The following is a 25,391-nucleotide window of genomic DNA, read 5'->3' on the forward strand; positions in this document are numbered from 1 at the left end:
GTCTATGAGTCTCAGCATGTTTTCATAAACTTGCTGGGTCGAATCTTTCAGAGGTCCTAACTGCCTTGTGGATCTCTGGGTTTGACCTGCGGAGGAAAGCAGCATTAGTTAGATGTAGGGGCAGTCATTGTTATAGCTTCCACTCATAAAGAGAATAAAAATCTCAAATTTTTAATATTTTAATGTCTATATTTGTTGTGTTGGGGAGGTGTGCACATCACACATGTCACACATGGAGGTCAGAGAACAACTTGAGGAAACCGATTATCTCCTTCCACTGTGTGGGTCTTTGAGGTTGAACTCGGGTCATCAGGCTTGGGAGTAAGCACTTTTAACCTACCGAGTCTTCTTGCTGATCCCCAAACCTTCAATGTATAGGTTTGGTGATGGGGAAGAACTTAGACATGATCTGCCTCAGCCATAAAATGTTGTGTGGGGACATAGTGACTAAAAGAGGGAAAAAGTGATTTGCTTAAGGTCCCAGGCCTAAGGCTTTATTAGAACTTGACCCCAGATGCTCAGTTTACAAAAAAAAATATTTCTTTTTATTGATTAATTAATTAATTTACTTTTTTCTTTTTTTTAAAAAAATATTTATTTAATTATTCATTTTACATCCTGGTTGTAGCCCCATACCTTTCCCTTTCAGTCCCACTTTCCTTCCCTCTCCCCTTACCCCTCACCTCTTCCTTGGAGAAAGAGAGCTCCCTTTCCCATTCACCCCAGCTCATCAAGTTGTATCAGGACTGAGCATGTCCTCTTCCCCTGTGGCCTGGCAAGGTAGTCCTGCCAAGGGAAAGTGATCAAAAAGAGTATTTCAAACAAGCTAAAGAGTTCCCTTTATTGATAGAAATTGTTGTTTCTGTTTTTGGCCTGCAGGATCAAAATAATCTCACATCACCTGCTTTCTTTCCCTCATAGGACAACCATGGAGCCCCATTGGTTTCCACATCTTTTGCTTCTTCTCATCTATTTGAATTCAGCAGTGGACTCACAGAGACTTTTGCAAGAGACCCTCTGACATATTCTCCTAGTTTTTTTGGATAGGATCTGATGATGACTGTGTATCCTCAGTACCTGACATGGAGGCAAAGCTTTGTGGTAACAGCTTGATGGACAGGCTTTTTAAAAGCTTGGCACAAACACCACTGGGGTTGTAAGAGCTTTTTGCAGAGAGTGTTAACTGAGTAAAGGAGCATCCTTCTCAGAGTGTCCCTATCCTGTCCAAAGGAAATCCCAGAGATAAAGAGGCTGGAGGCAAAGAGCAGAGTGCATCTGCCTTGTCTTCTCCCCAAGGGAGTGAGGAGGCACTGCTGTTGCCATCTACTTCCGCATCTTTGCCTCACACATGGAGTTAGTGCCTATAGTTCTTCAGGGAACTCCAGGCCTTCAGCACTGGACTGGGCCTACAGAGGACTTCAGCATCATGGACTGAGGCTCCCCTCTCTTCTCATTCTCCAGTAGGCAGGCTGCCGTTGTTGAGCACCCCAGCCCCAGTCACAGAAACCAAGCTAACAGATGCCCTTTTGTCATATGTTTGTACATTCCGTTGGTTTTGTTCCTCTAGAGAACACCAGCGACCATACTACTCAAAGCAGACTGTTGACATTTCACTAGATTATAAGTGGGAGAATCTCCATCTTCTGAGAATGTAATGGAGGGCCCTTGAGGTCCACCTGCTTACAGCGACCCAGTTAAAACACTGCAGACTCCTCTTTGAATCCCTGCCTTTTCCTCTTTAAATCCCTGCTGGGAGGATCCAGGAACACTTACTGCACCTTGAGGAAGAGAGGGAATGTAGCATAAAGAAAGATCCAGTGAAAGATACATCACCGGCCCTTTAAAGCTCTATACTAGTTTGATATCTCAATTGCTTACTAGAATCACCTTGAAAGAGAGAAAGCTGCTTCAGGGGATTGCCAGAGAGATGCTGACAGGGACTGACAAAAGAACATTGCTTTCCTAACCCCCACTGCTTCAAAGTCCCTCCAAACCATGCAAGGCCCCCATCTCCTGCACAAGGCCACCAGGCCAAGTGGCAAGCTGCCAGCCTGCTGTAAATCCACTTTTGAATTTAACCTTCTCCCTGGCCTCCCCATTAGGATGGCTGCACAGACAAGGAAAACAAGAGGCGTCCCTCTGTGACTGTTAACCACCCAGAACAAATTCAGAGGATGAGCCAGAAAGAGAAACTCACAGCAGCGAGGGCAGGGGCGTGCATTTCAGAAAGCAGCGAGGGGCTTTCTAAATGACGAAGAAATAGGAACAGGTTGAAATGAAAATAACCATGGCATGCAAAATTATCAGCGTCGGTCTACAAAGGAAATGTTTAAATACAGCCAGAATCTTTGGAACGTAACCAGAGGACTCCTGTTGTCTCCAAAGCTATTCACAATAAATGGCCTCTGTGACTGCAACGTGCCAATTAAATAGTTTGTTTCTGACTCAACTTTAATTTGGCAGACAGCTCTGTTGTAAATCCGTACACTGGGACTAGGGAAAACTTGTTTCTTAGTGGCACACCCCCAGAGTTGACTCTTTGCTTAACACAGAATGTAAATATGTCACTATGTTGACTGGGAGTCAAGTGAAAAATGCCAATTGAAAAGAAATAGCCAAGTCCCAGATTAAGAATGCTTGAGATGTTCTAATTTACTAACCAGGACTTGCGTGACAGAGAAGGCACCAGGGCCCTGATGATATGGAGCAACTTCAGGAGTTGTTTTTTTTTTAACTTTTATTTGTGTGTGTGTGTGTGTGTGTGTGTGTGCACGCATGTGCACATGAACACACCATGGAGGTGAGAGGAAAACCTGAAGGAATATGTGCTCCCCTTCCACCATGTGGGTTTCCAGGGTCAAACTGCTACCATCAGATCTGGCTGCAATTTTTTTTTTTTTTTTTTTTTTTTTTTTTTTTGCCTGCAAGCCACCTCACAGACCCAGTTTCAAGACATTTTAAATTAATTAACTATCTCAGATACTGCATCCTGACTACAGTTCGCCTCCTGCTTCTCCTCCCAGGCTTGGCCCCTCCCCTTCTCCTCCATATCCACTCCTTCGTTTCCCTTCAGAGAAGGGCAGGCCTCTCAGGGGTACCTATTAAACATGGCGTAAGAAGTTACAGTAAGAGGCACATACCCTCATATCAAGGCTGGATGAGGTAATCTGATGTGAGGGAAAGAGTCCCCGAAACAGGCAAAAGAGTCAGAGACAGCACCCACTCCCACCGTTCCGAGTCCCACAAGAACACCAAGGGACACCACCCTAACATTTATGTGGAGGACCTAGGTCACACACAGACAGGCTTCCTGATTGCCGGTTCAGTCTCTGTGAGTCCCTGTGAGCCCTCGCTAGTTGATTCTGTGGGCCGTGTTTTTGTGGTATCCTTGAAAGGGGGAAGGAAGGATCGTAGAAGCCAGAGGGGCCAACAACCTCAAAACTTTTGAGGTGAGATCGAGAAACTGAACATGGCCACCTCATCATCAGGGGACAGAATTACATCTGAAGACTAGATGTTAGTCGGGGGATAAGACACAAGTAGCTTACTTGACATAATTCAATCTTGCAAAGGTCAGTAATCATATTTAAAAATGTTTGCCTTTGCTCATTTCTATTATTGATTTTGGGTTTAGCTAGGTGGACCACAAACAGCTGTCAGCCGATTGGAATGTTTTGGCAGACTTTACGGGGAGAGCCCTAGTTTTACTACAAAGCACTCTGAGGCAAGCCTCTAGAACTCTCTAGAACACAGCGATCTTTGTTGTAAACTGTGAATGATTTGTTTGCAAAGAAGAAAACTGAGTACTTTCCACCAGATTTTCTGAATGGGCAGGTACAGTGAATGCTGGGAGATAGTAGGGTAGGAGATTGGCAACATCTTAAGCTACCAGTGACCCTGTTAGACTAAATCACAGGTGGCTGTAAAAATCCGGTACCCATTTATCAATTAAAGACCTGATTGGGGACTGAAACGAGAATGGAATAGTTGAACCTGTACCCACCTTGTGACTTCTAGCAAGGGTCTAAAACCATTCCTAAGGTGCAGCCTGGCCTGTGGATGAAATAGATCCATGAGTAACTGCAATAAAACTATCACTTTGCAACATAATATAATTAAGATAATATGTTTCAAAAACATATTCTCTTTAGTTTTGAAAAGTTGAATATTTGCAGGAAAACTTCAAAAAGGATACAGACTTCCTATACAGCCCAGTTTATATAACTAAGGTATCTTTGTCCACCGTAACAAAGCTGGTTTGCTCCTGTTTTCTCGACTCCAGATTTACCTGGGTTGTGTATTAATGCCTGCCTTCAGTTCCATGTAGGATATTCAATTTCACTAGCAGGGCCATTTTCCTTTAATCTCCTCTGGTCTGCAACCAGTCTTTTTCGTTTCTAGTCTTTAGAGGTTGGTCTCTAAATCCAACCATCAGAGGCAGAGCTGTGGTTAAACTGTAATACTAAAAGGGAGAATCTAAGCACAGGATTTTGAGTTTTCTGTAAGGAAAATTTGTCCTTCTTTTGTGATTTGTTCAGTTTTGTATATTGGTTTAGAGTTTGACTCATATATACACATATAAATTATACTATGGGTTATAACTCAGTACTATTAGGTTATTATTATTGTCATTATTCTGGTTGTTCAAATTTTAGCTTTGACCATCTAGACATCTTTAGGGTAATTCCTATATCCTTTTTACATGACCCATTCCTTTAAGGTTTTGAGCCTTTTTTACTGTCTGTTACTGCAAGACAACCAAGGATTATATGATCCATGCCCCAGGCCTAGAATTATGCATTCTCCCAAAAGCCTTGATTCTAATTGCTTGGAGAAAAGTATTTTAAAATAAACATCTTCCTGTTGGATGCACGGTTAGCTATTGGGTGTCATTAGCTAACAGAACAAAATACTACATAATTGTATGGCGTGATACACAACTGTGCAACCACACAATGAGATAAGTATGTGTAAACCTATCTATCTAGATATGTATCTGTCTATGCTTATATGAAGTTAAACATGAGTTCATACTGATGTCTCAGACTAATCCAGTAAAACATGGTCCTCCTGACCCTTCCTCCTTGCTTATCCGTCACTTTCCACTCCAATAGCAAGAAATCTGGCTTTCGTCCATCATCCACTTACTTACACATCCAATATTAATATCCATATCATGCACTTTCAGAATTTATCCCGCATTCTCAGAAACAAAGTGACCAGCAAGGATCCCATGTCTACCCTAATGATTCCCAGTGAAAACACTGTGTGGTTAAGGAGTTGCCCTAAGTGGATGCCTTAAGCGGGCACCTCCTTTACCACACAGTCCCATAAATTTATCACATACCATTTCTAATATAGCTTGATTTGTGTGACATAATCTGCGTTGCATCCTGGGTGCTGTTGGAGCTTGCATATATTAAAGTAAACTTCTCAAGATGTAGTCTTCTGTTGTTTCGAGACAATGCTTTCATTTGTACTTTCGTTTTCTAAACACACGTAAATTTCTAGTTAGCCAATATGGTTAAGAGTGAAGTTTGAAGGAAATTCTTCCTGGTTGGAGGTCGGCCTGGGAATATTTGTAATAATCCCACCTTCCCCACTTTCTTCTAACCGATTTAGTGTGTCTGGTTTTATGTTGAGGTCTTTGATCCACTTGGACTTTAGTTTTGTGCAGGGTGATAAATATGGATCTATTTGCATTTTTCTGCATGTAGACATCCAGTTAGCACCACTTGTTGAAGTTGCTGTCTTTTTTTCCATTGTATGATTTTGGCTTCTTCGTCAAAAATCAAGTATCCGTAGATGTGTGGGTTTATTTCTGGGTCTTCTATTTGATTCCATTGATCCATCATTCTGTTTCTATGCCAGTACCATGCAGTTTTTATTACTATTGCTCTGTAGTACAGAGGTCAGGGATAGAGATACCTCCAGATGATCTGGTGTTGTACAGGATTGTTTTGGCAATTCAGGGTTTTTTGTTTTTCCATATGGAGTTGAGAATTTTTCTTTCAAGGTCTGTAAAGAATTGTGTTGGTATTTTGATGGGAATTGCACTGAATCTGCAGATTGCTTTTGACAGGATGGCCATTTTCACTATGTTAAATTCATTGGCACAGGAAATAACTTCCTGAACAAAACATCAACAGCACAGGCTCTAAGATCAACAATCAATAAATAGGACCTCATGAAACTGAAAAACTTCTGTAAAGCAAAGGACACTGTTGTCAGAACAAAACGACAGCCTACAGACTGGGAAAGGATCTTTACCAACCCTATATCTGACAGAGGGCTAATATCCAGAATATATGAAGAAATAAAGAAGTTAAAAAGCAACAAATCAAGTAATCCAATTTAAAAAATGAAGTACAGAGCGAAACAGAGAATTCTCTGTAGAGGAATATCGAATGGCAGAGAAACACTTAGTCATCAGGGAAATGCAAATCAAAACAACCCTGAGATTTCATCTTACACCCATCAGAATTGCTAAGATCAAACAGCCAAGTGACAATGCATACTGTAAAGGATGTGGAGAAAGGGGAACCCTCCTCCATTGCTGGTAGGAATGTAAACTTGTACAACCACTTTGCAAATCAATGTGGTACTTTCTCAGACAGGAATAGCGCTCCCTCAAGATCCAGCTATACCACTCCTAGGCATATATCCAAAACATGCTCAAGTACACAACAAGGACATATGCTCAACCATGTTCATAGCACCTTTATTCATAATAGCTAGAACCTGAAAACAACCCAGATGTCTCTCAACAGAAGAATGGATACAGAAGAAAATTGTGGTACATTTACACAATGGTATACTACTCAGATATTTAACACAAGGAAATCATGAAATTTGCAGGCAAATGGTGGGATCTAGAAAAGATCATCCTGAGTGAGGTATCCCAGAAACAGAAAGACACACACGGTATATACTCACTTATAAGTGGATATTATACATATAATATAGGAAAAACATAATAAAATGTGTACACCTAAAGAAGCTAAGAAAGAAGGAGGACCCTGGGTAAGATGATCAACCCTCACTCAGAAAGGCAGATGGGATAGACATTGGAAAAAAGAGAAAACAGGAAACAGTACAGGAGCCTAACACAGAGGGCCTCTGAAAGACTAAACCCAGAAGGGTATCAAAGCAAATGCTGAGACTCATAACCAAGCATTGGGCAGAGTGCAGGGAATCTTATGCGAGAAGGGGGAGATAGTAAGCCCTCAAGAGAGCAGGAACTCTACAAGGAGAGCAACAAAACCCAAAAATTTGGGTCCAGGAGTCTTTTCTGAGACTGATGCACCAACCAAGGACCATTCATGGATATAACCCAGATAACCTAGAACCCCTGCTCAGATGTAGTCCATGGCAGCTCAGTATCCAAGTGGGTTCCCTAGTAATGGCAACAGATGCTGTCTCTGACATGAACTCAGTGGCTGGCTCTTTGATCACCTCCCCCTGAGGGGGGAACAGCCTAGCCAGGCCACAGAGGAGGACAATGCAGCTAGTCCTGATGAGACCAGATAAGCTAGGGTCAGATGGAAGGGGAGGAGGACCTCCCCTATGAATGGACTTGGAGAGGGGCATGGGAGGAGATGAGGGAGGAAAGGTGGAATTAGGAGGGAGGAGAGAGGGAGCTACAGCTGGATACAAAACAAATAAACTGTAATTAATATGAAAAATAAAAATGAAAACAAAACAACAAAAATAATCCCACCTTCAGTCCAAAAGCACTGTAAAGTGTAATCTGAGTTGGCACTCTACTTATGTTAGTCAGGACTATTGAGAAGATTGTAGCTAAGAAAAATTGTAAATGCATATATGTATTATAAATTATGTGACATATAATTTTATGTTATATTAGAATAAATTTTATATTATATAATTAAATTGTGTATAAAATTATATAATTTAAAATAATATAAATATGTGCACATATACATATTATTTATAATAAAATATATAATATATATGTATATAATACACACACATTTGGCTTATAGAATATGGTCTCGGTAGTCTAACAATGGCTCTCTTCTTTCACATTGGATAGGCTGAGATCCAGCAGCTCTGCAGTTCATGAAGCTGTTGTCTCAACAGTCCCAAACTTGAGCTAAAGGACTAGAGGATCCCCAAAGAATGATTGTTCTTCAGTGAAAGTCAAAATGCCGAGAAATCTGGGCTTTGGTATCAGCGAAGGCCAGCAGCAGCAGCAGCAGCAGCAAGAGCAGCAACAACAATTACTGTAGCCAAAGCTTACCAGCAAGATGGAAAGACAAACAGGAAAAAAAAGCAAATAATTTTGCTTTGGCTCTCCTTATATCAGGGCAGCCACCAGAAGGTCTCGATACATTTAAGGAGGCTCTTCCTTCTTCAATTACTCTAATAAAGAAATCTCTCAGAGAGATGACCAGAGGCTAACAGTTAGCTGCTAAGCTAATATACATAATCCCTCGTGGGTAATTCTAGATCCTGTCAAGTTGACAATTAATATTAGCCATCATACCACCCAAGAGAAAAATAAAAAAGCATTAGTTAAAAATATTAAATAAGGTTTGGGAAGATGACTCAGTAGGGAAAGAGATCTCCTTGCCATCATGAGAACCAGAGTTTGAAACTGCAGAACATGCTTAATGCTAGGTATGGTAGCATGTGTCTGTAATCTTAGTGCTCTTATGGCCAGATGGGAGGTAGAGATGGATGATTTCCAGAGATTTACAGGTCAGTTGTCCTGGCACATACAGAGAGAATAAGAGAGCCTATCTCAAACTAGTTGAAGTGAGGGACATCACCTGACCTTGTTCTTTGACCCACATACACAAGCTGTGGCATGTACACTTCTGGCCTTAAACGCATAAGCACACACACCTCATACACACAGAGACAGAGAGATGGGCAGGCAGGCAGACAACGAGTTAAAAAAATGCTGAACAATAGTATAGCTGAGGTTGAATCCTGAGACATGCTTACTTCCACATAAAAATTTCTGTCAAGATCAGGAGCATGGACCATCAAGAAAGTGAGAGGACAGCTTGCTCTCTGTCTGTCAAGCCAGTATACTGGATGGTTCACGTGATTTCTCTTGAAGCACTTTGGGTGCTGAGTTCCTCCTCTAGGTGTACCTAAGTTATTTCATCTCCCCATTCATTTTCATTCATTTTTCTCTCTCCTAACCATACTGCTCCTTACCTTTCTGTCTTGCAAATGCTCAGCTCTGTGTCTGAAGGCCCCTGGATCATGTCAACTCTTAAAAACTCCAATCATATATCACTTGGTCAAATCAAATCAAAGATTCTTCAAGGAGTAGTTTTTATTTTAATTTTTTTTACAGATATTCCCTCAGACATATCTTGAACTATCGCCATTTGCAAACTCAACGTAGTGATGGATTCTAAAGCCCAACAATGGAGCTTAGTGTGGGTCGCCTGCTATTCTAACAGCCCTACCATAAAATCTCAACATCTCTGAGCAACAAATCATTCCAGAATTTGTGGGATTGTCATATTGACTTTCCCTGGAGAGATATAAAGAAATGCTTATAAACCCCACCACCACCACCACCAAGGACATCACCAATAAAAGAATTCTACCCACATTCAATGTGATGGTTCAGTGAGTTTCAGAAGCACAGGCTGCACAAAGCCAGTTGCATCACCCTAATTCCCCCTGGCACCTACACCAGCAGCTACACTACTGAAGAATCCCAACCAGTCAATTAGTTACATCATATGCAGTCTTGGAGATAGGAGGGACTGCTGCCCTCCTACTCATCCTCTGGGTAACATGTCCCAAGACATCTCTGCCCCAATGAACCAATGCTGACTTCCAGGTCCAACAGGGACCTCATTCTGAGGTTCCTCCTCATGAGGTTGAAAGGGCCCAAGGAGAAAGAGTGTGTGGTCATGGAGAATGTCAGGAAAAGGTCAAGAAACCCTGGGCTGGGGCTGGGGCTGGGGCTGGGGTGCTCGATTCCTGCTTTTGCTTCGAGCTACTCAAATGTTTTAGGGATGGGTCACATGCTGGCTAAACTAGATTGTCAACTTGACTCCAACTGGACTCACCCAGAACCCAAGCTGCCTGGAGTTCCTGTGAGGAATTTTCTAAATCAGATTACTAAACCCACCCTAAATCTAGGCAACACCTTCTGCTGTTGGTCTACATAAAAGGACATGGATGAAGGAAACTTTGCTTTTGGCCTTCTTGCCTTCACTCTTGCTGGTGAATCTATCTAAACCTGTTGCTGCCAACTCTTTTTAAGATTCCAACATAAACTGAAGACCATCAGCTCTCTGAATTCTCCAGATTGGGACTGCTAAAACATGGATTCTATAGACTGAATAACTACCAGTCTCTTGTATTTTTAATCAGGACACAACAATTATTAGACTATCTCAACCACACTTTGAGATGTATATATATATATGTGTGTGTGCGTGTGTATTTATATACATATATAAAACAAATGAACATATATATATATATCCATTTTCTTGGTTTCAGTTTTTTTTAGAGTCCTGAGTAATGCAGTACACATGTTATATGCTTAGAATAATTACTTGACCCTTAAATCAAGGCTGCACAGTTTCCAGAACATATTGAAAAGCAACAAGGTATACAGAGTTTATGTACATCATCTATGAGACACAGCATATGCTCAGTGGATGGTGGGGTATTTATCCAACCATGGACTTAAACCTGTAGCCACACCTTAGTTATGTTTCAGGACCACTAGGCTCCATGACTCCATTGTTTTTATGGGCCTATGCATAGCAGACTTGGGGACCACCCCACCACTGTAGCCACACCAGGTATCCTTGGTTATCAAAGAAACAATTGCATGTTAGCATTAGAATTGCATGTTCACTGTGCTCAGCCTCATGCTTTACCTTCTGCCTTGACCCTTCCTCTTCTGCCATTTGAAATTGTCATTAGCCAGCTGTGTGGGCTCTTGGCCTTCTAGGACCATGTGCATGCATGTGCTTTAAAATCCATGTGTCTCTTAATCACAAGGTTTAAACCGGGTACATTCATTCTCAGGGAAATGGCAGGTGAGCCTCTCCAGGTGGGAGGCCATGACATTTCTGCTGGGTGCCACCTCAGCCCCCTCCCCCGCCTCCTCCACAGTGGAGTATTTTAATAGAAGGTTAATGGAGGGCACACAGAACAAAAAGAAAACCCTATCATTGTTATTCCATGTTTTACTGTAATAGAGGTCAGCCCTCCTGGCTCCTTCCTCATATCCATCTTCAAAATGAATTGTTTAGCCTATGAAAACAAAACTAGTTTATTTATGATGCCAGAGAAGCTGTAAATGTGCTCCTGATCTGTGCATTGACTAATTAGATTAATTAAGCCTGCATGCATTTCAGAGCAGGCAGGCAGGTGGCAAATAACTTTTGAGATGATTTATATGATATATTCCATCAAGCTTGCCGTTGATAAATAATATTGCATTCATTCCATTAAGATATCGAAGTGGAGGAAACAGCGCATTCTTGGCTGAGTTCTTACCATCAGAGCAACTGTTGGGGTTACTACAAGAGACATAATTCATGCTATTTAAAACAACAGGGAGAAACCACACAAGCCAAGTCTCAGACTCAAGTTTGTCTTGGCAATCCCTTTCCTTTTGCATATGTGATTCTTTGCTGTGGATTTTGGGGAGAGAGACGGGACCTGAATCTTGATAGGTCAGAGTCATTTGCTGTCACATTTTACTAGAAAGTTCCATATCGTGGTCTTTATTAATAAACTTATTTTAAGTGGTAGCTCTTGTCAATGAGGGTGGTATTGGGTGGATACCAGCTCTCTTTCGCTGTGGTCCTAAGATGCCAACATACCTAAGAACTACTAGCAATGTTTATACAAGTGTGTAAACCTGAGCCCCACTGCCAGAAGGTCTATATGGAGACGATTCCACTGTTTTTTTTCTGTTCTTATTTTTAACCAACATCTAAGATGTCAACATTACCCCTTACTATTTGAACCTTGTGGTTTGGTCTTTGCTAACATAGGATTCTCAAGTCTGTTGGCTATATTAGCCTTGTTTTCTCTCTGAGGGTACTGAGGATTTGCTAATGATTATAAAAATTCAGACCTTCTGTCTTCATTTGAAAATTTTGAAATCAAAATCCATAAGGTATGCTGCATTAAAACAAAGCACACAGGTGATTCCTATGTGTACTGAAATTGAACAACCGCACTCTTGGGGCAAGAAATACTGGCTATGGTTGTCACAGAACCAGGCAAAGTATATTCTATTTCTTCCCTTTAGGTACTGTCTTGCTTAGAAGACAAAGATGCATCTATCACTTCGCCTAGGCCATCGCATCTCAAAGGATAATGTTGGACCTGGATAGACTTTAATGCTGGAATGGCCTGTCTGCTAGATCACCTTTTGTCTTCCTGGCCTTTCTGGTTTAATTCTAAGAGGCCCGCACAATCATTTCCATCCTGTTGAGGGCTGCTCCCAGCTTATTTCTAGGACAGACAATGGGAAGGAAGTGATTCAACAGGAAATCCCAACTACTATTGTAGCATTCCAATGTTGTTATAAAAACTGGCAGCAAAAACCCATACTTGAAACATGCCCCAATACAAACCTGATATTTTATCCAGCCCAGCTAACCTTTTTCAGTAGAGGAGACTGGTAGAGACAGTGGAAAAGAAAAGCCTTTGATGAGGAAGTTAGAGCAGGGCAGAACGAGGTAACCAAGAAAATGAGTGGCCTGTCTACTGTAGAGAGGATCAGTTAAAGCCAACTGCCCACCAAATTCATTTGACAACATCTGTAGCAAATCTTTGCGCCACTGAAACAGGAAGAAGGAGTAGTTCAAAAGCCATAATGGAGAAGCTAACTATAAGATGCTCTCTTATCATTCCATACTGCACCAGACAGGCACAAGCTGGATGGAAAAAAAAAAAAAAAAAGAACTTTCAAGTCTGGGAGGGAATGTTAGGTGAGATAAGCAGATGGTCCTCCTTCATCCTTCTTGTTAAACGGTCACTCTCCCCATACCACAAAGGAGCTAGAAGCTGACTGGAGAAACCCTGTGTCTCCTGAATCATTTTGGCATTGATTTATTCTGCTCATGACTGTGTACTGTTTTTTTTTCCTTTTATATCAGATAATCACATCATTCATAATAATTTTTGTAGCTATTTCTATCAGCCTCATAAGGAACAACTATGTGAGTAGAAATGCTTCCAAGGACCTGGGGTGAGTACAGGACTTTCTTTGAGGGAGACAGAGAAGATTGGAATAGGCCTAATGAGCAGCTGTGCACCGGAGCCTCTTTCTGGATGGGTGAGCTATATATTTGCAGGGAAAGAAATATCACTCAACCTTATAAAAATATATCCTATGTCCTAGGGATAGGGAGCGAAAAAGCCCATGGTGTAGAGCTTCCCACCCTAATGCAGAGTTCTTTGAAAAGTGGGAAGCCCACATCCTTGAGTGCAAGGAAGCCACAGCAGAAGAAAAAAAAAAAAACTTGGCTGCAAGAGGACATCAGCTTTTGAGAGCTAGAGTTTGTAGTGATAGGTCAGAAAAGTAAAGCAGCAGACCTTCAAAACAGCCTTAACAAAGGGAAAGAAAGGGAATTTTTGACAGCCCTTCCCTGATTGGCTGGAGATGGTTGAAGATCCAGCCAATCAGGGTACACCTGCTCTTTTTCCACTTTGGCCATCTTCCACCTTCCATACTTTCAAACTCCAAGGTGCAGGAAGATGCAAAGACTTCAGGACTCGGCTGTAGCCACAAAAAAAATGTCAGAAGACTTGGCTCCCTGAGCCTGAGGCAGAGGTTCCTGAAGACAAGGGTGACTCTTCTGAACCAGAGCAGTCTGACAGGGAAGCTCTCCTCCATGAGACAGCCTCCAGAACACCATCACCAGCTGCGCACAGACGACAGACTAGACCCGAGACCCTAGTCTTCAACACCTGCCAGAGACAGGACACCTACTTTTTTCATTCCAGCAAGTGACCTACAAACTTTTTGTGCAAAGCACTGCTTTCCGCTGGCATACTGAAACTCTTCAAGTGTTTCAAGCTGTAACCGTTTTCCCATCCAGCACCTCAAAGCCCTGAGAGCTCAGGGCTCTACCACTCCCAATCTGATCTCTCTACTAGCCACCCCAGAGCCAACTTTGAATTAGAGCAGAAACAGTTCTCCACTGTCATCCTCTTGCCAAGTGGGTTTTGGAGTACTTCCTTCTACCTGGCAAATAAAGTTACTTTTATTTTCCTTTTCCTGTCTGCCCACTCCATTCTTGGAGGGGAAGGCAGACAAGAACCCAGTGGGAGACAGAAGACAGTCTCCATCTGGTTCACTAGCACATTTTAAATGCCTATCCCACGAAGCATTGTCACTGAGAGGTTCTGCATGCCACTCTAATTTCAGGATTATTCGCAGTTAAACTGCTTTCTTTGATAAAGAAGGGCCTGTTGGAAAATGGATCCTTGAGAAGTCTACCTACCTGGATGTAGCCTTGTGAAAACGGGGATGACTTGATCTTGGCAGTGGAAAAAGCCAGGCACAAGCCCCAATGTTGTATAGATATTTGTTTCTACTGGGAACCTCTCCTGGAGAGAAGAGCGAGGCTTGCTAGGTCTCAGGAAGTATATAATTCTTACAAGACTCAGAAGGTAAACAAAACACTATAAGTCTCAAGTTATTAAAACTTAAAAGAGCCTCAAGGCCTGTTTCCAAGGTTATAGAAGTAGTAAAATTTTCTGGGAAGAGGAGACTCTCTGACCAGTGGAGCTGTCTGCAAATGGTCCAGAACTTGTCACTTTCACATCACTATGCTGAGCTAGGCTCTTCAGTGACCCGTACTCCTGTAAATAATGCCAATAACCTCACTAGTTCACTAAGCTGGATTTGAATAGAACCATTCTTCTTTTGATTTGTCTATATCTTTTCTGAGATGAATAGATGTTTGTTCAGATCTGCCCCCAGGAAAAGGCATGCAGCACCCAGGCAATTAAAACATAAATAAAATTAAACCAAGAGCACGTGATTTGATATTGTTGGATTCTTTTTTTTTTTTTTTTTTTTTTTTTTTTTTTTGAAATTCTGATGGCTGGACTTTAATCCTGAGGTTTAGAGGCAGCTTTGTTCATTACAGAATTTAAATAAGTCCTAATACCCTGTAAGGAAGATAAAGGTGTTATCATTGTTTTCTTTTTTGTTCAAAATTAAAAGAAATATTTTTAATTCAAACTTAATATACATGCAATACGATAATACAGTAGTTATTATTGAATCCAGAAAATTCCATAAGGATGATTAGAATATCCCCAAGCAGCTTCAAATGTTCTTTTTTTTTTTTTCAATGCAGTTTATTCAGGAACCTTGAACAATCCTCGGACCGTGGGGAAAGCCAGCCCACAGCTTAAATAGCCTCTGGGTAGCCAACCCAGGCGTGCCACGTGGGCAATGCAGATAGGTCCACATACATGGAAGCAAGCCAGATCCTCAGCCTTAGCCAAACGTGGAATTGTTCGTGACAGAGAGCACTCACCATCGGGAAGGTGGAAGGCGGAAACCAGCTCCATCTTTAAGGCATAGCATTCCGCAGCTCTCTACAGTTCCCCCTTTTTGTTTTAGACGCATCAGGCAAGAGTAGAGGTCTGATCTCTGATATTAGAAATAAATTGGGACTTTGTACCGATGTTCATTTAGGTGTCATCCACCCAAAGAGCATCAGACCCGTCCGATACCTTTTTCTCAGAGGCGGGACCTGGGGCATCAACCCGCATGCAATCAGACATGCTCTTCTCTGGGTCGAAAGCGGCTGACCCTGAGTGCAGTGCTTAGCCTCGCATCCTGAGCGTATCATTTTAGCTTTTTATGGTATCCAACCATGCTTGGGGAGAATGTCCTGCTTCAATGGCTGTAAAGGCCTGAATGATCATGGCTGCATCACACTGTTGTGAGACTCTAATCTTGCATATATACCACAGGCAAACCAAGGAGACCAACATCAGAAGGCCTGCTAACGCTCCCATGCCCGCCCATTCCTTCAGATGATTCATGGCTGCAGCAATCCATGTTGATAATCCTGTGGCTAGTCCTGCGTCCACTCCGGTAGAATTTACTGTGACAATGGTCACTCTCAGCTGCTCCATCGTAGTATCGAATTCTCCAGTCCAATTACCTAAAATACAGCTCGACAATTGTTTAGACAGATTTGCAGCACAGGAAAAATTCTCATGTTGTATGCTAGTGACTCAAAGTCCAGCATACTTTCATTGACAGCCAGGTTGAGCGATTTGCCATAGGGTATCAATTTGCTCCTGCAAGAGGTCAATCCTCTGATTGACCACCATCAAGCTTCCTTTTAGTTGAGCATTAATTCCTTTGTGTACAACTAAGGCATGAGCTACATTGGCTAAATGATTATTCAGGGTCTGAGCAGTCTGCCTAGTATGACTCATGGCTAATGCCCTGGTGGTAGCTCCAACAGCCGCCAATGAGATGGTAGTAACAATGGTGGCTGTAGTTCCAAGATCCCTTTTCTGTCTGGAGAGAGTCATAGTGTGAGGGGCATCAATGGGCACAGGCACCCAGTGAGGCATGCGAGTAACCAGGGCATACCTAAATTTACTAGCATTCCAGCATTGGGCAAAAAAGCAAGTATCATTACCACAATTACTTGGCTCTATCTGGCTAATAATGAATAAAAATGGGGGATATAGACAAACAGGTGTGGGCTTATAGGAAATATTATGAGAAGCCTTAACCCCTCGTTGGAACATCCTGCGTCAGTTCTAGAACTAGCAGTGGTGGTGTCCGAGGTCTGAGTAGGTTCAGGAGACCATTGCCCCCAGGGGCGAGACGTGCTCCATGCCAATGTTGGATTCTTTTAATTGGTGATCTCAGTCAGGCTCCTGTCTCCTTACAGCTTTATGTTCTAACAATTCATAAAATGTTAAGTATCATAATGAGAGATAGGCAAAAGGTATGTTTGGAGAAGGTCAAATGGAGAGTTTCAACTGCATGTATGTAAAGTGCACTGCTCATTCAAGGCATCCTTTGTTACTATGATTGAGCACTAAATTTAGAGGGAAAATTCTTCAGAGTAAGGCCAAACAGAGATAAGACACACATCACAATTCTTAGCATTCAGTTCTTTCAGGCACAAAGCTGTAAATTTGCTTATTAAAGTATGATCTCTCACAAATACATGTATCCAAATTTGTGACCATTGCCACAGCCCATAGAGTGGTCCGTCCATTACTCCTCAAAGTCCCTCCTCCCACAAAGTCCCACCAGTTTTCTCCCATGAACCTCAGCTCTGGAAGGATCACTGCTTTCAGTCAATATATTTTTGCATTTTCCATAATTTCATCAGCACATAACCACACATTTTAAATGCCTCATTCCTTTCACTTTACATACTTCTAAGATTTGGGCATGCTGTTTCATGTGTCAGTGGTTCATTTTTCTTTATTTATGAGTAGTGATTCTTTGTAGAATCGGATTAGGGTGTGAGTCCCATTGAATTATTTTTCCAGTTTAAAATTTTTTTAATTTATTACATTTTTTTTTCACTTTGTATCCCAGATGTAGTCCCCTCCCTCATGCCCTCTCAATCCCACCCTCCCTCCCTCTTTTCCTCCCATGACCCTTCCCCAGTCCACTGATAGGAGAAGTTCTCCTCCCCTTCACCTTACACCTATCAGAATAGCCAAGATAAAAACTCAGGTGACAATACATGCTGGAGAGGATGTGGAGAAAGGGCAACCCTACTCCATAGCTGGTGAGAATGTAAACTTATACAACCACTTTGGAAATCAATTTGGTGCTTTCTCAGACAATTAGGAATAGCACTTCCTCAAGATCCAGCTATACCACTCCTAGGCATATATCCAAACTATGCTCAAGTACACAACAAGGACATTTGCTCAACCAAATGTGTAGCAGCTATATTCGTAATAGCCAGAACCTGGAAACAACCCATATGCCCCTCAGCTGAGGAATGGATACAGAAATTGTGATACATTTACACAATGGAATACTACTCAGCAGTTAGAAACAAGGAAATCATGATATTTTTCCAGTTTTGACTCCTCAACACAACCACCATAAACCCTCATCTCCGAGTATTTGTCTGAACATATGTTTACATTTCTTTTGGAGAAATACTTGGGAGTTGCTTGCATCATTGGGCTCTTTGTCTTAGCAATTAAAAAAAAACTGGGTGGTGGTATTGCCTTGAGTTTTTATTGTTCATTTGTTTGGGGTACTAGGGCTCACATCCAGGGCCATGGAAGTACATCTTTTTAATTTTTATTTTGAGGTGCGGTTTCTTGAAGTCTTCTCTGTGGTTTTAAGTTGCATCTTCTTAATGACTAATGATATTAAACATTTTCCCACATGCCTTGTCATGTATAAAAAGAGGATATTCTGATTCTTTTACACTTTATAAATAAAGTTGTTTGCAACATTAGAAAAGGAACAACAGATTCATCAATTATAAGTAAAGTAGATATTCCAACTAACCATAAAATTCCCAATAAGCTCAGGACAAAAATAAAATGATTGAGTAAAATAGAAAACATATCTAAGTTCAAGGATCATAGTGGACAAAAGGGCCTTGATTTGGGGGCCATGGATACTGAGATTAACACAGGACAGAACATTAAGGCCCCTCAAGCAGGGACCTCAGGACATGGTTATTTACAGAGCACTTAAAGGTAAACATAGAATATTTATATTGATGCATCCCTGCCATTTTTTCCCCCAGAGACCAATTATGGTATCTTCTGGTGACAACCTCTTCCATCTGCATGTTTCTTCCATGATAGATGGAAACAGACACGGAAGCAGCACAGCCTGCCAGCCAATTCAGAGCTGATACCTGGATTAGAGTATACCATCCATGCGGGGTATTTTCATTATTTTTCTTCATACATCCCTTGCTTCTCTGGAGTTGGAAGGAAGATGTGGAAGCGTGGAATGTCAATCTAGACATCCAAGGGCCTTTCTGAGTGAACAGACAGTGGAGAAAAGATCATGAAGAGGTGCTGAGAATGGTGAAGGCAGATGCAGTCTGTATCTCCATAACGAGTGTAGTGGGCAGGAGCATCATCTCACCACGCTGTTTCTAGTTCTCTTAAGGGGCAGAGGTGAATTCAACTTGAGGGAAAAAAATGTTTCTCTGTTTTCAGAAAAAAAAATCTTAATGAATTATTTTTGATTGTCTCAAGCCGAATCTTGAGGAGGAGTAAATCAGATCTCTCCAGATGGAACCAGGGCAGAAAACCAATGACAAAATGACCCCATATAGTGTGCTGGGAGCAGTACCCACGTGTAGATCCCGGTCACACCATATCCAATTCAACCTTCATGATCACATTTATGGCATTATATCTTTTACATGCATACATATATTTATCAGTCTCATATATATATATATATCCATTTCATTGCATTTATATATATATGTATATATACATTTCAAATTCTCTTTTTAAGTGTATTTTTATATGAACATATGTGTGTGGTATGTACTTGGGGGCACACGTGTGTGCAGATGTGCATGTATGTGTGTGTATGTATGAGGAAGCCAAGGGCCGACCTGGGGTGCCTTTTTCAGTTGCTCTCCACTTCATTTATTGAAGTAGATTCTCTCACTGAACCTGGAGCTTGCTAATTCCAGCCACTCTAGCTAACCAGCTTACCCTGGGACATCCTGTACCTCCTTTCCCAGTATTGGGGATGACATGCTTGCCATGCTTTTATGTGGGTTCTGGGACTATGAACTCTGATCCCCATGCTTGCAGGACAACTGCTTTATCCCCTGAGCCATCCCCCAAGCCTGTACACTGTCTCTATTTGTATGAAAAAGGAACAACGTTAAAACTGAGGAAACACGAATTAAGTATGGACTTCCATTAATTAGAATGATCACCACTTGTTTATTCCTTGTAGTAAAATTTCATACCGTTTTAGTCATTTTTCTATAAACGTTAAAGTGTTCTGAAAACAACCTTGTTTCCTTGAACCACAGTGTCTTCCGGACTTGTCTGGAATACCTGGGTCCTGCAAACATCACTTCTTCCGGTTTTCTTTGTTCTGGTTACATTCACCTTCACATGTCTGAAGAAAAAGAGAAAGAGCAGGGTGAGAAAGAGAAAGAATTACTCTTGTGAATTGTCCTTCAAGGATTCAGGTTGACAAGAAGAATGTGGAAGGTGTCATGTTCCCTGTTCAGTTTTAAAGCAGCCGACCTGGTCTTACAGGAGTCAAAAATCATATTGTTTCCCTCTCCTATAGGCTTATTGATTCTTTGAGTATAAGTAATGCCTTCTCTTTTTTTTTTTTTTTTTGCATCACAGGTTATTGTGTACTAAGCAGGTCCTTACTAAACATGTTAATTTGAACCTTATAATGCCACTGATGAGACACAGCAGCAAGGAGCATAGTCTAAGAAAACGTAGTCAGCTAATATGCTCATCAGTTAGGTATAACAAGTGTTTGCCACATCTTTTTTAAAACGAACTCCCATTAAAATTACTCAAGCAATTAAAGATAGCACAGATTCCTCTTGTTAGGGGAGCTTCTCCACCCAGGAAAAAAAAATATTAAAAAGGTTTTCAGTTCAACAAGCAAAAACCATATTTTGAAAGATTAATTTCCATCTTTTTGACATCCTTGTCACTCAAAAATAGAAAACTTGATTTTGGGGTTTCAAACTCTGTCACTTAGAACGAATTTCAAGCTGTGGCTCTCTATGTGAAAATTCTGCAATAATGCTTTTCTGGCCAAGTCATCACGGCCTTCAAGACAGAATTTGTGGCAGAGACTCTGGCAGCTTCTAAATGGAGCAGATTGAATATTGATGGGACATTAAGAGTTCCATAATTAAAGGTGCTTCTTTCTAGCATTTCCTTCCATCCATTCAATTATTCAGGAAATGTTTATTGAGCACCACCCATTTGCCAGACACTGCTTTAGCAAAGCCTTTCTGCTTCTTGAATGAGATGTTACCTGAATGAATTAGAAACTGTATGAATGGAGGAAGCAGGGGATATATGGGTGGATGGATGAATGGATGAATGGAAGGATGGATGAGTGAATGGGTGGTAGAGTAGATGGGTGAATAGATGGGTAGATGGGTGGATGGATGGATGGATAGATGGATGGACAGGTGCATGGGTAAAAGCAACAAATGAATGCCTGGATGGATGAATCAGTGAATGGATTATTTAACAAATGAGTAAGCAAAGAGATGCCTTCATGGTCTAATCACTGTCGTCAAAAGGAAGGGGTAAATTTCAAACACAAGCACTCCTGTTTAAGATAGACTTCCAGGAAGTGATGCCACTGTGGATCTTCCTGTTGTGGATGTGATCTCTTACAACACCCATCTCCTGTGAATCTGCCATATGGGTTTTGATGTTACTGTTTCCAACCCCTTCCATGTTTCTACTCAGAGAGGGAGCTGCATATCTTTACCAGGTCCTCCTCCTCCTCCTCCTCCTCCTCCTCCTCCTCCTCCTCCTCCTCCTCCTCCTCCTCCTCCTCCTCCTCCTCCTCCTCTTCCTCCTCCTCCTCCTTCTTCTTCTTCCTTCTTCTTTCTTCTTCTTCTTCTTGTTCTTGTTCTTCTTGTTCTTCTTCTTGTTCTTCTTCTTCTTGTTCTTCTTCTTCTTCTTCTTCTTCTTCTTCTTCTTCTTCTTCTTCTTCTTCTTCTTCTTCTTCTGTGTTCTTTCATGTAACCACTAACTAATAGATCTGCTTCTCTTTTCTACCCACCAGGATCTGCTCTCCATTCCATACTCCAGTTTCTTAGAGATGTGAGACCTAGTAACTTGCTATCATGGGCAGGCCTATGACTTTTTATAGTTGTTGTTTTTCTGTTTACTTAGTTAAACTTTCTATTGTGAAGAATTTAAAATAAAAAACAATAAGCAAAATAGCATACTTTATATTCTTATCATATAGTATCATATATGTTCGTGAGCATGCTGTCAACATAGGGCTGACCCTACCCCATTTGTTCTCTCATCCTCTAACCCTAAGCTGACCCAACCACAACCATCTTCTCATCCTGTAGCCCTGAAATGGTCATGCTCCAGCCATCCCTTCAGCCTCCGGCCAAAACAGACCTGTACCATCTATCTGCCAGCCTCCTACCCAGAGTTGACCTGTCCCATCCATTTCCTTATGTTTTAATCTACGACTGGCCCTGGCCTACTCATCCCTTTAACCTCTAACTCAGAATAGAGCCTGCCCTATCCAGCCCCTCAGTTCTGTCCACACTTAATATTATTTTGAAGCAATCCACCCAGCATCACGTATTTTCTTTTAAACCTCTTCTTAATGATAACAATTTGTTTTAAATTTCCAAATTTCTCAAAGTAGTAAAAATAACACTTTCTGTTTATGACAGGACGCTGTAGGAAGTAAAAAAGTTAACAAAATCACCCAAATACCAAAGGAAAATGAGTGAATATATTTGTAGTGGTGGCAAAATTTGAGACTAGAAACTGCAATTTGCTTTCTTTCTGTTTCTTATCTCTGTACCTGTCTCTTTACTGGCCTAGTGAACTCTCAAACACAGTGGCTTTCTCTACACATGGGACAAGCCCGAAGCACCACCTCTGCCCTAACTGATGCTACAGTGGCCTTGCCTGGATCTGATCCACTGTGATCCACTGGAAGGAGACACAATCATTGTGGGAAGTAAAGAGAACTACTGTTTATTGATACTTTCCTTTGACACCAGAAGTGTAATTTATATAAACGAAACCAATCTAAACAATAAGTGTGATTACTTGGCCTGTGAATGGAAAAAGTGAAATTCAAAGAAAATAGGCAGTTTGCTCAAGCTTCAGCTTTTTTGATATACCATCCTCCTTATTCCTGGATCAGGTGTTCTGAAGCATAGGACAGACGGACAGTAAATAAAGAAGGCATTTCAAGACACAGACTACAAGTGAGTTTGATGTTTGTGAATCTTAGATACATACGGCGATATGAAACTCTATCCTTAACTCCCTGGAATCTGAGTTTCCTGACATAAGTCATGCTCACAATGTCTTCCTTGCTGGGCTGGTTGTAAGGGCTGAAAAGAGGAATGTATGTGATGTGATGTGTTTCACTCTGTGTCCAACTTAGGGTAAGAAACGAGTAAATGGTTGTGATTGTTATCATTAGTAGTACAATATACTACTCCTAGTGAGCACAAAGAGATGATTATTGAAAGTAAAAATAAATCCAGGGTCACCAACTGGGATAAAAGGCCATGACTGTGAAATGAAACACTTTGCCTTTATTATTTCCTAAAAAGAGAGCTCCAAAGAATGATAGGCATGCATTACTCTCCAAATCAACTGAACACACTTTGCCCCCGTGCAGAAATTCAAGAAAGTAGGACTGAGGAAAGAAGTTACTAAAAAGGGAAAAACTGACCCAACAAGTGAAATGTTTGAGTGGTTTTATCCAATTAAGGTAGATATTTCATCTCTGCTTCCAGTTCTAAGGAGATGCCAATAAAATTGCTTTAAAGAGGAAAATTGTCCCAAAGAATGGTCCCAGCCTTCTAAATCTACCTGAGACTTGGTGGGTGTATTTAATGAAGAGTGGATAACTACTTCTGCTTGCTCAGCTGAAAAGCATTGGTCACGAAAGGAGAAAGACAATTCTGGAGAAATTCCACCCTGGGACTCTACACTCTAGACTCTAGATAAAGCTGTCCACTTCAATTTGTTGTTTCCCAGCCAGGTTTCTTGTCACAGAGGTGATAGCTCTCTGAGGGGTGGGGGAGGGTGTCAGTGTGGGTGGCTGTCTGGCTCATAGGAATGCTACAAAGAAATCTTGAGTCAGTGACACTCAGAAGCTTTCTCTAGCCCCATGCGGAAGTTTCTGCAACCGCCGAATCCTGGTAAAAGAAAGATCCAGATAGATCTGTGAGGTCGTTTTCTACCTGAATGTCTCTGTCACCCCTTGCCTCAATCAGTAAAATCGAGCGGCCCATTTCAAAGAGTTGAAGATGTGCAGAATGCTTTTGCATATTCTTTCTACGAAAGACCTGTGTAGGGGTAGAGGGGTGGATCGGTAGCTAAAACTACCGGGTGCTCTTTCAAAAGATCTGAGTTCAGTTTCCAGCACCTACATACGGCAGACCAGAACAGCTGTAACTCCAGGTCCAGTTAATTCAATGTCCCCTTCTGGCCTCTGAAGGCACCTGCAGGACACACACACACACACATGCAAACACACAGATACACACTCATGTACATCAATAAAAATAATTTTTGAAAATAAAAGATTTAACTGATTAAACCCATGCGAACATGACACTGGGTGATGAAATAACAGGGCTTTATAAACTTAAAAATGAAAAACCAAAAAAAAAAAAAAAAAAGTGACCAAACTTGGGGAATCCAGCTCAGTGGCAACTATGGAACTGTAGTACCAGCTGTGTTAGTTAGGGTTTTATTTCTGTGAAGAGACACAGTGACCAAAGCGATTCCAGAAAACAACAACAACAACAAAAGCATTTAGTGCAGTCTGGCTTACAGGTTCAGAGATTTCTCCATTATTGCCATGGCTGGAAGCATAGTGACATGCAGGCAGACACCGTGCTGGAGAAGGAGCCAAGAGGTCTACATGGGGATCTGCAGGCAGCAGGGAGAAAGAGAGGGACACTGGGCCTGGCCTCAGTGTTTGAAATGTGACAGCCTGCCTTCAGATAACACACTTCCTCCAACAAAGCTACGCCTTCTCTAACAAGACCACATCTCCTAATGGTGCTGCTCCCTATAAGCTTATGGGGCCATTCAAACCACCACCACATCCAAAAGAGATTATTACACCCGCTTAAGTACTTAGAAAGAGGGAATAGATGGGGAAGAGCCTGCATAGAACTATAAGAAAGATCGTTTGCCGCTCAGTTGCATGCCTGCCGTTTTGTCTTGTTTAGTACACCTCCCACAGGGTCAAAAATAAACTGTTTGGGTATTGCTACCTATAGTCTGTTAAATTCTTTTTCATGAGAAGAGTATCTTGTTTCCTATACTCTTGTCCACACTAAGTTCTAAAAATGTACTCGGACATCTTAAAAAAATTAAATACCTAATAGAGGTGTTGAAAGATGCTAAAGTGTGTGTCTGTGTGTTTGTGTATGTTTGTGTGTGTGTGTATACGCTCGCACACTCGAGCGTGTGTGAAGAGTCAGATGCTGAGTGGCCCTTGGAATGGTTCCAGCAAGTCATTTCCCTTTCATTATAGCCAGCCACAATTTAAAATAAAGACTTTCTATGGCAGAGAAAAAAAAAAAAAAAAGAGGAATCACAATGACTAAGGTGAGAACCCAATTTCTGCACCTAACATCTCAGACTTTGATCTTTGAGAATAACTGGGAGTGCTTTTCTTA

At 41.4% G+C, this 25,391-nt stretch overlaps 1 long non-coding RNA gene across 1 annotated transcript in view; it reads right to left on the reverse strand.

Annotated features, from left to right (window-relative positions):
* Positions 1-19,514: 19,514 nt before the first annotated feature.
* Positions 19,515-25,391, reverse strand: part of LOC132647990 (uncharacterized) — a 62,226-nt gene continuing 56,349 nt past the window's right edge. Inside the window, exon 3 of the long non-coding RNA XR_009586313.1 lies at positions 19,515-20,110. This is a non-coding gene — a long non-coding RNA (uncharacterized LOC132647990). The remainder of the gene's footprint in view (positions 20,111-25,391) is intronic.

This window comes from Meriones unguiculatus, chromosome 15, assembly GCF_030254825.1.
Source record: "Meriones unguiculatus strain TT.TT164.6M chromosome 15, Bangor_MerUng_6.1, whole genome shotgun sequence".
NCBI classification, from domain to species: Eukaryota; Metazoa; Chordata; class Mammalia; order Rodentia; family Muridae; genus Meriones; species Meriones unguiculatus.